Raw genomic sequence first — 12310 nt, 5'->3', positions numbered from 1 at the left:
GAAAGTGTTTGAACGACAAGAACAGATGGGAGGTACATCGAGGAAGTTGCTACAGTACAGAGTAGGCCTATGGGTGCTACTAGCTAATCCATATGTTCCAAAAGGGAGAACCAAGAGGTTTACAAACAAGTCCCAGGGACCATACCAGATAGTGCAAATGACATCACCTGTCAATGTAAAATTACAATTGCCTACCAAGACAACGGTGGTTCACGTTAGTAGAGTTAAGCCGTTCCAGGGGGTAGTAGATACGTGTATATGTATTTCTCCTTCTGGCAGGAAGCGAAAAGCAGCGCCAGAAGCAGACAGTAAACAGGGTATTAAGTATAAGTTGCGTTCGAGTGATGTGTAGTTAGCAGTAACTATCATGTGTGTATTATGTTTGTGCACGGACTAGGGTTATTTTATTGGTATTAAAGGGTGGTGATGACAGTTTTTTCCTTCCCTCTCCATTCTGTCGGTGATGCAGGATGGGGTACAAGTGGATAGTATGGGGCGTATTCCTCTGGCAGCTGACACAAGCTGGCCAGGTACAGGATATGCCGTTGCGAAGTGGGGTGTTGTTCAGGAAACAACCGGATGTGGTTCTCACAAGTCACGAGTGGATGCTTCAGCTGGCACTCAACATCCTTTAAGTAAGGAACGAGATGCAGCAGCTACAGGAGGTGGTATCGAGTGTGGAAATGGTTGCATCTAAGAACAGAATACAACGGGACGTGCAAGAAGAGTACGAGGCTTTGGATAGGTGATGTAAGGAAATAAGGGAACAACTGCGCCAAGTCGTCAGCATGATTCCAAGAGGAGAAAGAGAGTAAAGAGGGGTTGGTTGAATGCAGGTGGCAAGTTGCTGAAAACAATTTTTGGAACAGCGGATAGAGACGATATTGAGGGTTTGAACAATTCTTTAACAGTTATTCGCGCCATGGAAGAAAGCATAGGGAAGTTAGTGGATATACACACAACAGAGATATGGGGATCAGGTACAGAGTTGTTCAATGTGACACGCGTGGTGCGTGGGATGGCTACAGGGTTACGAGCATATATAGAACAAACACAGAAATTATTGAATGCGGATCTGGAACAGGTACAAACGCGATTGTATATAGTGGAAAGGAAGCTGGAAATGGCTAAATTGCTGTGGGAACTGGTTGACAGAATTGGTGATGCACGAGTGAGGATGGATGAATTGCAAGAGGCAGCACGTCACGCATTGCATGGGCAGGTGAGTGTGACGTTGAATTCACTATAAAAATTCATACGGAATCTGAAGCAGGCAGAGGGAGAGTTTCCAGAGGGGGTACAGCATGTAGTGTCGATAATTGAAGCGAGTATGTCACTTTTTTATCATATGTTAAGGTAACAACTGATCTAGTTAAGATGTATATAGAGATTAGATTTCCAGTAACTGGTGTGGGGAGACAGTATCACTGTTACACAGTGTATCCTTATCCGGTCAGATGGGAGTGCATGGGGAATGGCGTACAGTTCAGGACACAGGAGGTTTTATTAATCTCTAAGGAGGGGGACACTCCTACTATGTTGAGATTGGAGTTGTCCATCACGGGTTGTTTTCACAGGCAAGGGGTCATGTCAGATCCAGTTATTTAGGGCAGAAGCAGGAGCTTCAGAGTGTCGGAGAATAATAGTGAAGCCTACGTCACATTTTCAACAAGTTGGGAGGCATCGGCTGTATTCAGTATCCGCTGTGGAGAGGATATCAGCCAAGTTTTATGACAATGGGAATTGTACAGCAACCATGGAGATGGAATTACAGGCACAAATTGTGAAATACTAGGGGATCATTTCAGCTTACCAGCGGTAGACACGGGAGTCACCAAGGTTGTACTGGCCAAATGCGTCATTCAGCATCGCTCCAGGAGAACATTTGACGTTTATTATCAACACCTTGGATGCTACACTATTGCAAACGATAGATAAACTAGTAGATTAGGAGAAAGGTCAAATTTCAATGCAGAAATTATTAAGGCATGTGGAGGAGTACGATACCAGGCCGAAATGTAGCATAGTGACCATTGATATTTCAACCAGAACTATTACCATGTGGATTGTATTTATCAGTGTGGTATACATCTTATGAAAACAGAGGATTCAGCATGTTAATGCAAGACCACTCCATGAGATTCCTGTAGAATGGATTACCAGTAGGTCATGAGTCAGGCAACCTGGATGTAAATAGGGAAGAAGTAGAAGTTAGGCTAGAACTAGAGTTAATGTATAGGATAAACTCGGGGACGAATTTAAATTTTAGGAGGAAGCAGTGTTGCGGCCACATGTAGTAAGTATTGCCTCATGCAGTGAAGAATGGCAAAACAGGGGCACGCCGGCGTACGAGACATTGCGAAGTAGGTAGGCACAGATAGCCTGGCTGACAGCAGCAGTGTACCAACAGGCTGACGCAAGGAAGCACACAGACCGAGGGCCGAGCGAAGCCTGGAGAGTGCTGAGTAAGGGGAAGTGAGGCCAGCACGCTAAGTTACGCTGCAATATACTGCGGGAGTAATAACAAAAACCTACCACCCAGAGTAAAAAACGTCCTGCTGCCGGATATAAATAGTTGAGTGCAGGCAGCAACAGACAGAGGCCATTAGGAAGCAGTTCGGATATGAGGACGGACGTGGCCCGTGTCCGAATGTTCTATCATCGTAGATGACGATTCCGGAATCTGTTCCAGCTCGCAGGAGTCATCCGTTCGCCGCCAGATGTCAATTTCAGTTGTAGAGGTCGACCCGAGTTCGGTCTTCACCATGGCTGACAAACTACATTGAGAACTTCCAGCAGGACCAGCCGCAGCGCGGTCTCGGTCACAGGCGCCGCCGGGGACTGACGCCCGGACTTCACGGCAACCCGCCCCATGGCTTGTGGTCCGTCCATAACGGGACCTCGCAGACATCGCGGCTGATGGCTTCCCAGCCGCCGGTGCAGCTGTGTCGGCAGCTGACCTCACGGTGACGCGGCTCTGTGGGCGTACCCGTACTGGGGCGCCAAGCGGCGACGAGTTCATCTCAACCACAGGACATCCTGGCTTCAGCAGAGCACTGGTGGCCTGAGGCTTCCGAGTGCGATCAGCGGCATGCGTTGCGCTCATTCTCGGAGAATCTATGCAGCAGCATCCAGGCGGAGGGACCCACAGGGCTAGGCAGCGACGACGAGGGAGAAATTTTAAAGAAAGTTCAATAAATAATTGTAAAACGGCACAGTGTCTCAGTCTTTAGCGCAGCCAATGTGCCTGCTGCTAACAAGTGGTGAAAAAGTCGTAACAATACATATAGGGCAACATGATTAGTGTTAACATTAATGTACACACTGTTTTTCTTAGTTCTCCTGCAGAAATTATACCCTTTTCAGGCTACCAGTTTCTAAACGGAAATTTGTCCATAGAATAAAAAGAGTTCTCCAGGAAAGATACGTTTAGGTTAGCTTCAATTTTTTTCTTTGCTGCTTCTCAGACACTTTCTGTTATTGGGCAAATGATAAAGACTTTTTATAGTTGCATCACTGACAGCTTTAATAAAAGGTCATGAAGGTAAATTTTCACTTTTGTGTTGCTGGTATTGGTATTAGTGTTTATCTAAAATTGGGATGGATTATTTATGATGAATTTCATTAACTATTACAAATAATGTGATGGTGCCATCAGTATGCCTAACTTCGTGAATAGTTACTGTCGAGACGACAGCAGGTGAGCACCACATATTATTCTTACTTCTCGCTTTCGTGTAACCGATACTTTTTTTATTGTGAGCTATCCCAGAAAATTATTCCATATGACATTAGTGAGTGAATATATACAAAACATGTCAGGAAATTTATTAGTTTGTTTCCAAGATTAGCAATCGTGCGAAGAGTAAAATAGCAGTGCATACTTTTTTGAGAAGTTTAGCTTCATGCTTCTTCCAGTACAACGTATCACCAGTAAGCACACTTTGAAGACTTCTACGGTATCCGCTGCCTCCTGTTCACGTGCTACCTCAGTTGCTGGTATGACTGTTTCGTGTACAGAACTGTTTGAAGTGCATTTCCTCAAAGCATAGGGTGAGTACATTTTCAGAGAATAATAATTACTCTAATATCGCTTGCAGAAAGAGCCAATTCGGCTTGATCAGTGTTAAGTGGTAAGTCATTCACATATATAAGGAATAGGAGTCGGCACAACATTGAACCCTACGGGACTCCCTTTGTGATTTGACCATAGTGATTAAAATTTTCTACCCTTCCAGCACTTTTCGAGTTATTCAGCGCAGCTGCTGAACCTGCCTCGTGCAACATATCTGTACACTGAAAACATTAAAGCTCCCATTACTCTTTCTTGGGACAAACTCGATGTTATTTTAGTCCCTGTGGAACACTCGATGTATGGTAAATCTTACTAGTCTCTACGGTTGATTTCCTGAACGGATTACATGTTTATCATGATACTCTATTTTGTTACGGACGAAATAACCCTTGTAGGTACAGTGGTTCTTAGTTTTACTTTTGGAGAAGTAGAGATCATACTAAAACACATACAACATTAGATGACTTTACTCCAATTTGAACAAGATGAAATAGTTCACTTTTTTGCGGTCGATGCCCACAGGATTGTCATGAGTATTCATTACTGTCACTTGATAAAGAACAAGAACTTAGTCTCTTCTCACAGACTACAACTGACTGTAACCTTTTATGCAAAATTTCGTCCAATAGGACTGTCACACTGCTGATTCGGTAGACAGACGATGCTGTCTTCTTCGGCGATTGTTGGTGACTGGGCACTGCACTCAGACGTACGTGAGCGTGCAGTGGCGTATCGAAACCATTCTGGACGTGCCTCCACCACCGTCTCTCATTCATCGTTGGTACTGGCAGTGACTACGTTTAATTGTGATTGCGTCGTGAGGTCTCACCCCTGACTCTGAACTTCGCTCTTCCGACGACACCACACTACATATGATCGTATCTTGGTTTGTAGCCTGTGATATGGTACAGTGCCGACAACCTTCCGAAAGTCTGAGAAGACCGAATATACCTTCTCACCTGCACGTATTCTTTGCTAGATGTCGTGTATGAATAGTTAGATTTGTGTTCACTTGCGTCATGTCTACTGAATCCATTTTTATATTTTGAGAGTAGCTTTCATTACTCTAGAAAAGCAGTATTGTTAAAGCTTATAATACAACATACACAGGGTGTTACAAAAAGGTACGGCCAAACTTTCTGGAAACAGTCCTCACACACAAATAAAGAAAAGATGTTATGTGGACATGTGTCCGGAAACGCTTAATTTCCATGTTAGTTTCGTCAGTATGTACTGTACTTCCTCGATTCACCGCCAGTTGGCCCAATTGAAGGAAGGTAATATTGACTTCGGTGCTTGTATTGACATGCGACTCATTGCTCTACAGTACTAGCATCAAGCACATCAGTACGTAGCTTCAACAGGTTTTTGTTCTTCACGAACGTGGTTTTGCAGTCAGAGCAAATTTTACAAATGCGGAGTTGGCAGATGTCCATTTGATGTATGGATTAGCACGGGGCAATAGCCGTGGCGCGGTACGTTTGTATCGAGACAGATTTCCTGAACGAAGGTGTTCCGACAGGGAGACGTTCGAATCAATTGATCGGCATCTTAGGGTGCACGGAACATTCCAGCCTATGACTCGCGACTGGGGAAGACCTAGTACGACGAGGACTCCTTCAATGGACGAGGTAATTCTTCTTGCAGTTGACGATAACCCTAATGTCAGCGTCAGAGAAGTTGCTGCTGTACAAGGTAACGTTGACCACGTCACTGTATGGAGAGAGCTACGGGAGAACCAGTTTTTTTCCGTACCATGTACAGCGTGTGCAGGTACTATCAGCAACTGATTGGCCTCCACGGGTACACTTCTGCGAATGGTTCATCCAACATTGTGTCAATCCTCATTTCAGCGCAAATGTTCTCTTTACGGATGAGGCTTCATTCCAACGTGATCAAATTGTAAATTTTCACAATCAATATGAGTGGGCTGACGAGAATCCGCACGCATTTGTGCAATCACGTCATCAACACAGATTTTATGTGAACGCTTGGGCAGGCATTGTTGGTGATGTCTTGATTGGGCCCCATGTTCTTACACCTACGCTCAATGGAGCACGTTATCATGATTTCATACGGAATACTCTACCTGTGCTGCTAGAACATGTGCCTTTACAAGTACGACACAACATGTGGTTCATGTACGATGGAGCTCCTGCACATTTCAGTCGAAGTGTTCGTACGATTCTCAATAACAGGTTCGGTGACCGATGGATTGGTAGAGGCAGACCAATTCCATGGCCTCCACGCTCTCCTGACCTCAACCCTCTTGACTTTCATTTATGGAGGCATTTGAAAGCTCTTGTCTACGCAACCCCGGTACCAAACGTAGAAACTCTTTGTGCTCGTATTGTGGACGGCTGTGATACAATACGCCGTTCTCCAGGGCTGCATCAGCGCATCAGGGATTCCATGCGACGGAGGGTGGGTGCATTTATCCTCGCTATCGGAGGACATTTTGAACATTTCCTGTAACAAAGTGTTTGAAGTCACGTTGGTACGTTCTGTTGCTGTGTGTTTCCATTCGATGATTAATGTGATTTGAAGAGAAGTAATAAAATGAGCTCTAACATGGAAAGTAATCGTTTCCGGACACATGTCCACATAACACATTCTCTTTCTTTGTGTGTGAGGAATGTTTCCTGAAAGTTTGGCCGTACCTTTTTGTAACACCCTGTATAATATAAATGATGAATCGTTTAGTCAAATGGCTCTGAGCACTATGGGACTTAACTTCTGAGGTCATCAGTCCCCTAGAACATAGAACTACTTAAACCTAACTAACCTAAGGACATCACACACATCCATGCCCGAGGCAGGATTCGAACCTGCAACCGTAGCGGTTGCGCGTTTCCAGACTGTAGCACCTAGAACCTCTCGGCCACTCCGGCCTGCGAATCGTTTAGTCGTCGCTCTTTGCAAGTTAACATAACAAAACCAATTTCTCAGAAAATCGGCATGTAGCATATGTCTTAAAATTCTCTGCTTGTGCATTTTATACCCAACTGAACATTTATGTTTTGCGAAATCAAAATAGATGTCTGGGTCATTAGATATTTTCTTTGTTCTTGAGTACGTTTACTGACACAAATAGCTTGATGTATGTGGCTTCTAGCGTACAGCGCAAGTTCAATGACAAAATGATTTCAGTTTATACTTTAGGACAATGCGCATAAAAAATTAGGGGGTACTATACTGTGACGGTTGTCGGGTGACTCAGCATACGAAGACGTAGTAAGGATTCTACCCAGGGATAGGACGTACGTAACAACTGCCATCTGCACAAGGCCCCATCGTGATGGACCAGATGCTGACAGTGAGATTGATGATGGACTAGCAGGCAGGATGCATCGGTAGTTTAGTTGCATCTGAGAAAGGCATTAGATAGTCTGTCGTAATGAGATTAATATAACACTTCTACAAAGAAATCAGAAATACGTAGTGCATGTAAGTTGTGCTCAAAGTAAAAACTTTGCTAACAGGTAAGTAATCCTCCACATAAATAAAAATGTCAGAGTATAGCTTAAACACATGAAATGGAATTTATTTAGCTCGCAAGAACCGTCTATACTTCGTTTTCATTGTGGATAGCAGTATCTTATACAAATTGAGGACTGATTCCTCTCAACCATGACATTTATGAGTCCAAATCAGAATGTCTTTGCCCGTATTTTTACTAGCCCAATGGCTGATGGTAAATATACATCCTAATCTACAACCATTACACTATTTTTCTCCATATTCCCCACACCGATTCACACACTTGTCCCACTGCAGAACTAAATTTGAGACGTCCCTGCTGTAGAATTCGTCTGGCTGACTGTGGAACCATCGCCAGACTGCTGTCTTGGCTTTATCCGTACTTGTGAATCGCTGACCTGCCAGGAACTTCTTCAGAGGTCCGAAAAGTGGAAACCATTAGGAACGAGGTCTGGACTGTGTTGTAGATGCTCCAGAATCTCCAACTGAGTTGCTTTTCGGTAGTTCCATACTTGCATTGTCGTGGAGAAGAATCTCTTTGTCCACATCGAGAATCCCTCAGCGCCATCGACTGACGGCAGCCCTCAGACGTGGTATACACACGCCGATCTGCTTTCACCACTGGGTCCACGCAGGAAATGTTGTCGCCACTCAGCGACGAACGCGGCCTCCCCGACCGCTCAACTTCATGCAAGACATCACGGACTTAGTCGAACTCACAACACAACCTCCTCACAGTTCTCAAAGCTCGACAGGTTTTCCTACGCGTGGGTTGCATTTCCATGTAGATCTCGATGGGCGTTCGTCCCTAGCTGTATAGACAGCTAACCAAACTTCGTTGCTCTAACGCCTTTAACGTGTCGAGCACAAGCGCCATCTTCAACAAGTGACAGAAGCGCCATGCGGCGGAGCCACCGGCAGATAAGACTTGCATGAACCAGTAAAGGTCCAACGCTCGGATTGGTTATGTTGACTTCGAATTTACAGCTGAAGTTTGGCTTAAACTAATAGGGGCAAAGAATTTTGGATTTTCCCTCGTATTGCACTCTGGACGTTACGTTTATTTCTCTCTTTCGTTCTCCAGTGTGTACATTGAACCATAGGGGTGAAAGACTGCATCCCTGCCTTATTCCCTATTTAATCCGAGCACATCCTTCTTGACCTTCCATTCTTATTGTCCCTTTTTGGCACACCCACGTACTGTATATTACACGTTGTTCCCTGCAGTTTATTTTTATTTTTCTCAGAATTTCGAACGTATTGCGCAATTTTACATTGCTGAATGATTTCTCCAGGTCTAAAAATCCTATGAAGATATCTTTACTTTTTTGAAGTGTTGCATCCGTTATTAACCGCAACGTCAGAAAGGCCTCTCTGGTGCCCTTACTTTCCTAAAAGCCAAACAGATCCTCATCTGAGAGATCCTCACTTTTCTTTTCCGTTCTTCCGTGTAGTATTCTTGTCGGCAACTACAATTAAACAGAGCTGAAGTGTGCGGCAGCTTACTGACAGCGAAGGGACTGGAGGAGGTGAAAAATATTCTTATTCTACACTGTGGCTTGCTGAGCACCTACGAAGACGGAGCTATCTGTAGCCGTTGAGATCAAATTGCAGAAGCTCTCGAAGGAAGAGAGATGGAAATTTTATCAAGAACTCGACAGCTCAAGAGTCTCATTTCAAAGACTAAATCAGTTAGTTTCAGTGTTTGCACTTAATGTTCATTTGCCCCCGACGAAGCATATGAGGTCAAATATATGAAGCTGTTACATATTCAAATAATTGAAAATAAACAGAAGAGGATACGCAGCAGGCACATTGCTTAGCGAGGATTGTTTGTTCCGCGCCGTTTATAATTAACGCTGCAAAATAAACAGAGCAGATGGAGGGACGCAGAATTTAAGCGGAAGCGTGCGCTCAGCTCTCTCATTGACCTAATTAATGCGGGGAACGTTCCAGAGGCGGAATTTCTCAGCCTTGCTATCGAAAGGCAAACTGCAAATGCTGAGTAAATATATTTTACGTAAGTGTTTCTAGACAGTCAATGACCCGAGCAATTATACCAGATGATTGAACGGTGAGGTTTCACTTATGATCTGCAAAACCGGCATTTCGTCGCATTAATGAAACTTTTTGTAAGTCATGAATTTACCACTGATTGGTGGTGCACTTAGGCATTTGATGCGACAGTCATCCTTCATAATGAACGGTCCTGGTAGGAATAATTGCCTCCAGTTCTTGTTCTTAATCTCTCTCTTCGGTCCCAGCACAACGAGTCATTGATAACTGAGTGAGGAGCGCGGTGTAAGGCACTGGATTCGTATTTGGAAGCACGGTAGACAGGATTCCAGATTTAGGCATTCCTTTACTTCCCAAATAGCTAAACAAGGGCATCTCCCGGAACGGTTGCGTTGCAAGAGTATGGCTGATTTCCATCCAAAATCCGGGGTTGCCGCTAAGCTTATGACCTCCTGCCGTTGATGACATGTCAAACCCCAACCCTGTTTTACTCGTAGAAACCCTTCTGTACGATCTATAAGGGTCATATCAGAAAGGAATCTGACTGCTAGTAGTATCTTTCGTTCTTCGTGCATGCTTGCTATTTTCCACGTATTTTCCTGACACACCGTCTTTCTTATTCTCGTCTTGCTCACTTAATTCACTTGAGCGTTGTGGCATATCACAAATACACGATTCCACTTTTCCTCATGTAACGCCTATTTTTGACCAATTTTGTATCTGTATCGATACTTCTACGTCCATTTGTAGTATTGCTTATGTATAATGTTGTATCTGTCATGGAAAGTCTTTGACTATGCATAAATGTTTCAGTTAAGTGAATTTTTGAACGATGTTGTAAATTATTCTTGTGAATTTCAATAACTACTGAAATGATTGTTATTTAATGTACTATAAATGACTTGGTCCCTAATTAGGGAACGTAGGGTTGAATGTAAATAATGTAGGGAGGCCTCGGTGCTACGGAAATAGCCTGATGGAGTGGAAAAGGTGTGGTCGGCACACAAGTGGCTACTCGTCCTTTGTGACGAGTAAGGAGTCTGGGCTGAGCAGTGCTGCGGTTAACACCTCGCTAGCAGCAGAACATCATAGTGGCTCATATTCCTGGAGTTTTGAGGCCAGAGGAATTTAAGGGCCGAACGTATGGGTCTCGGATGCTGAAGTTGGTGATACCATTATCATTGCATGGTTTTGGCTCTATATAAATATTATTTACACGCCACGAAGATCAGTAATAGGGCGAGGCCAACAGTGCTGCCATGATTGTATCTCCACCAGGTAAGTAGCTACTGCAAATTGCACCACCAGTGCCCCCAGCCTTCCATTAAATTGTTTTGTATTTAGCACTCTGTAAATGGCTACTCGTGAAAATTGCTTGATTTTAATAATAATCGTAGTATTACTAAAAACTCTATCTTGTACTCGTAATTACACCAAAAATCTGGACAGGATTCCTATCCTAGTTAATTTAACTCCGAATGTCCTAACTTATTATGAGAAAGCGGCTTAACATGAATTTCTGCATCTACATATATACTCCACAAGCCACAGAGAATTATAATTCTGAGTAAGTGAAAAGACTGCTTACGAAAGCACTTCGTCTTCAGCCCACGAGTGGCCTACCGGAACCATCCGACCGCCGTGCCATCCTCAGTGAAGGATGCGGACAGGAGGGGCGTGGGGTCAGCACACCGCTCTCCCGGTCATTACGATGGTATTATTGACCGAAGCCGCTACTATTCGGTCGAGTAGCTCCTCAATTGGCATCACGAGGCTAAGTGCACCCCGAAAAAACATTTGTTACTTAAAGAGCTATAGTTTGTTGTGCTTTACTTAACTAATAGTTAATAATAAGAATATTTACCTTCTCTGATACATACTGGTGTAGTTTTGTTAATGAGCATGGTTCTTCAAACCATGGAAGTTTAAGGGTCCTCATGTAGCAGCCCAGTTATTTAATGAAGCAGAGCCAGTGTAGTTTGATTTGCATTCTGTTTAGTTGCTTCAAACCACGTTTAAGAAAGAACTATTTACAGTGTTATCTATTCAGATGCAAGTTGGTTACTGCACAGGCATAGAGACCCTGTATTAGACAATGAAGTTATAAATTATGATCATTAGTAAACCCCATGATTTATATTCAGAATCATTTCAAACTTTTCCCTGTTGAGTATTGCTATTAGTTTCACGTGTGTCAGTATTTGGTTTTATAAACTGTTGCACCTAGTTCACAAAAGGTACGTGTTGTTGAGAGGCATATGTTGCTGTTTACTATGTCATTGGCCATTTGCTTATCTGACTTACTAGTTAGTAGCACATTTATATGCAAGTTTAGGCCACTGTGTTGTAATGTGAACAGATATAGGGAACGAGTTTAATGTGTGTGTCAAGGAAGGTTAGGTTAGCCTTAGCACTGACTTCAGCTTTATCATTTTGCTTGACACAAGAATTCCTAATTAGGCTGGCGACCTATAATAATTTGTAACGTTACAACTTGCTTTGTGGTCGGAGAACGTTGACGCAGTGTGAAACAACTACATTAAAGAAAACCGACCGTCGTTAGAGTGGCCTTCCGCTGGTTTCACATTTATGTCAAATTTAAAACACCCTTACTTGTACCGTTCCTTATGGATGACTACACACAAGGTTATTTTCTTTTAAAGAAGGAAATTCTCTTCACTTACATTGAAATTTTCTTTATGTCATTCTTAGTGGGAACTTCCTTTTTTCATCATTTCG

Source organism: Schistocerca serialis, chromosome 2 (assembly GCF_023864345.2).
Source record: "Schistocerca serialis cubense isolate TAMUIC-IGC-003099 chromosome 2, iqSchSeri2.2, whole genome shotgun sequence".
Lineage (NCBI taxonomy): Eukaryota > Metazoa > Arthropoda > Insecta > Orthoptera > Acrididae > Schistocerca > Schistocerca serialis.
Note: the sequence above shows the minus strand (reverse complement) of the source record.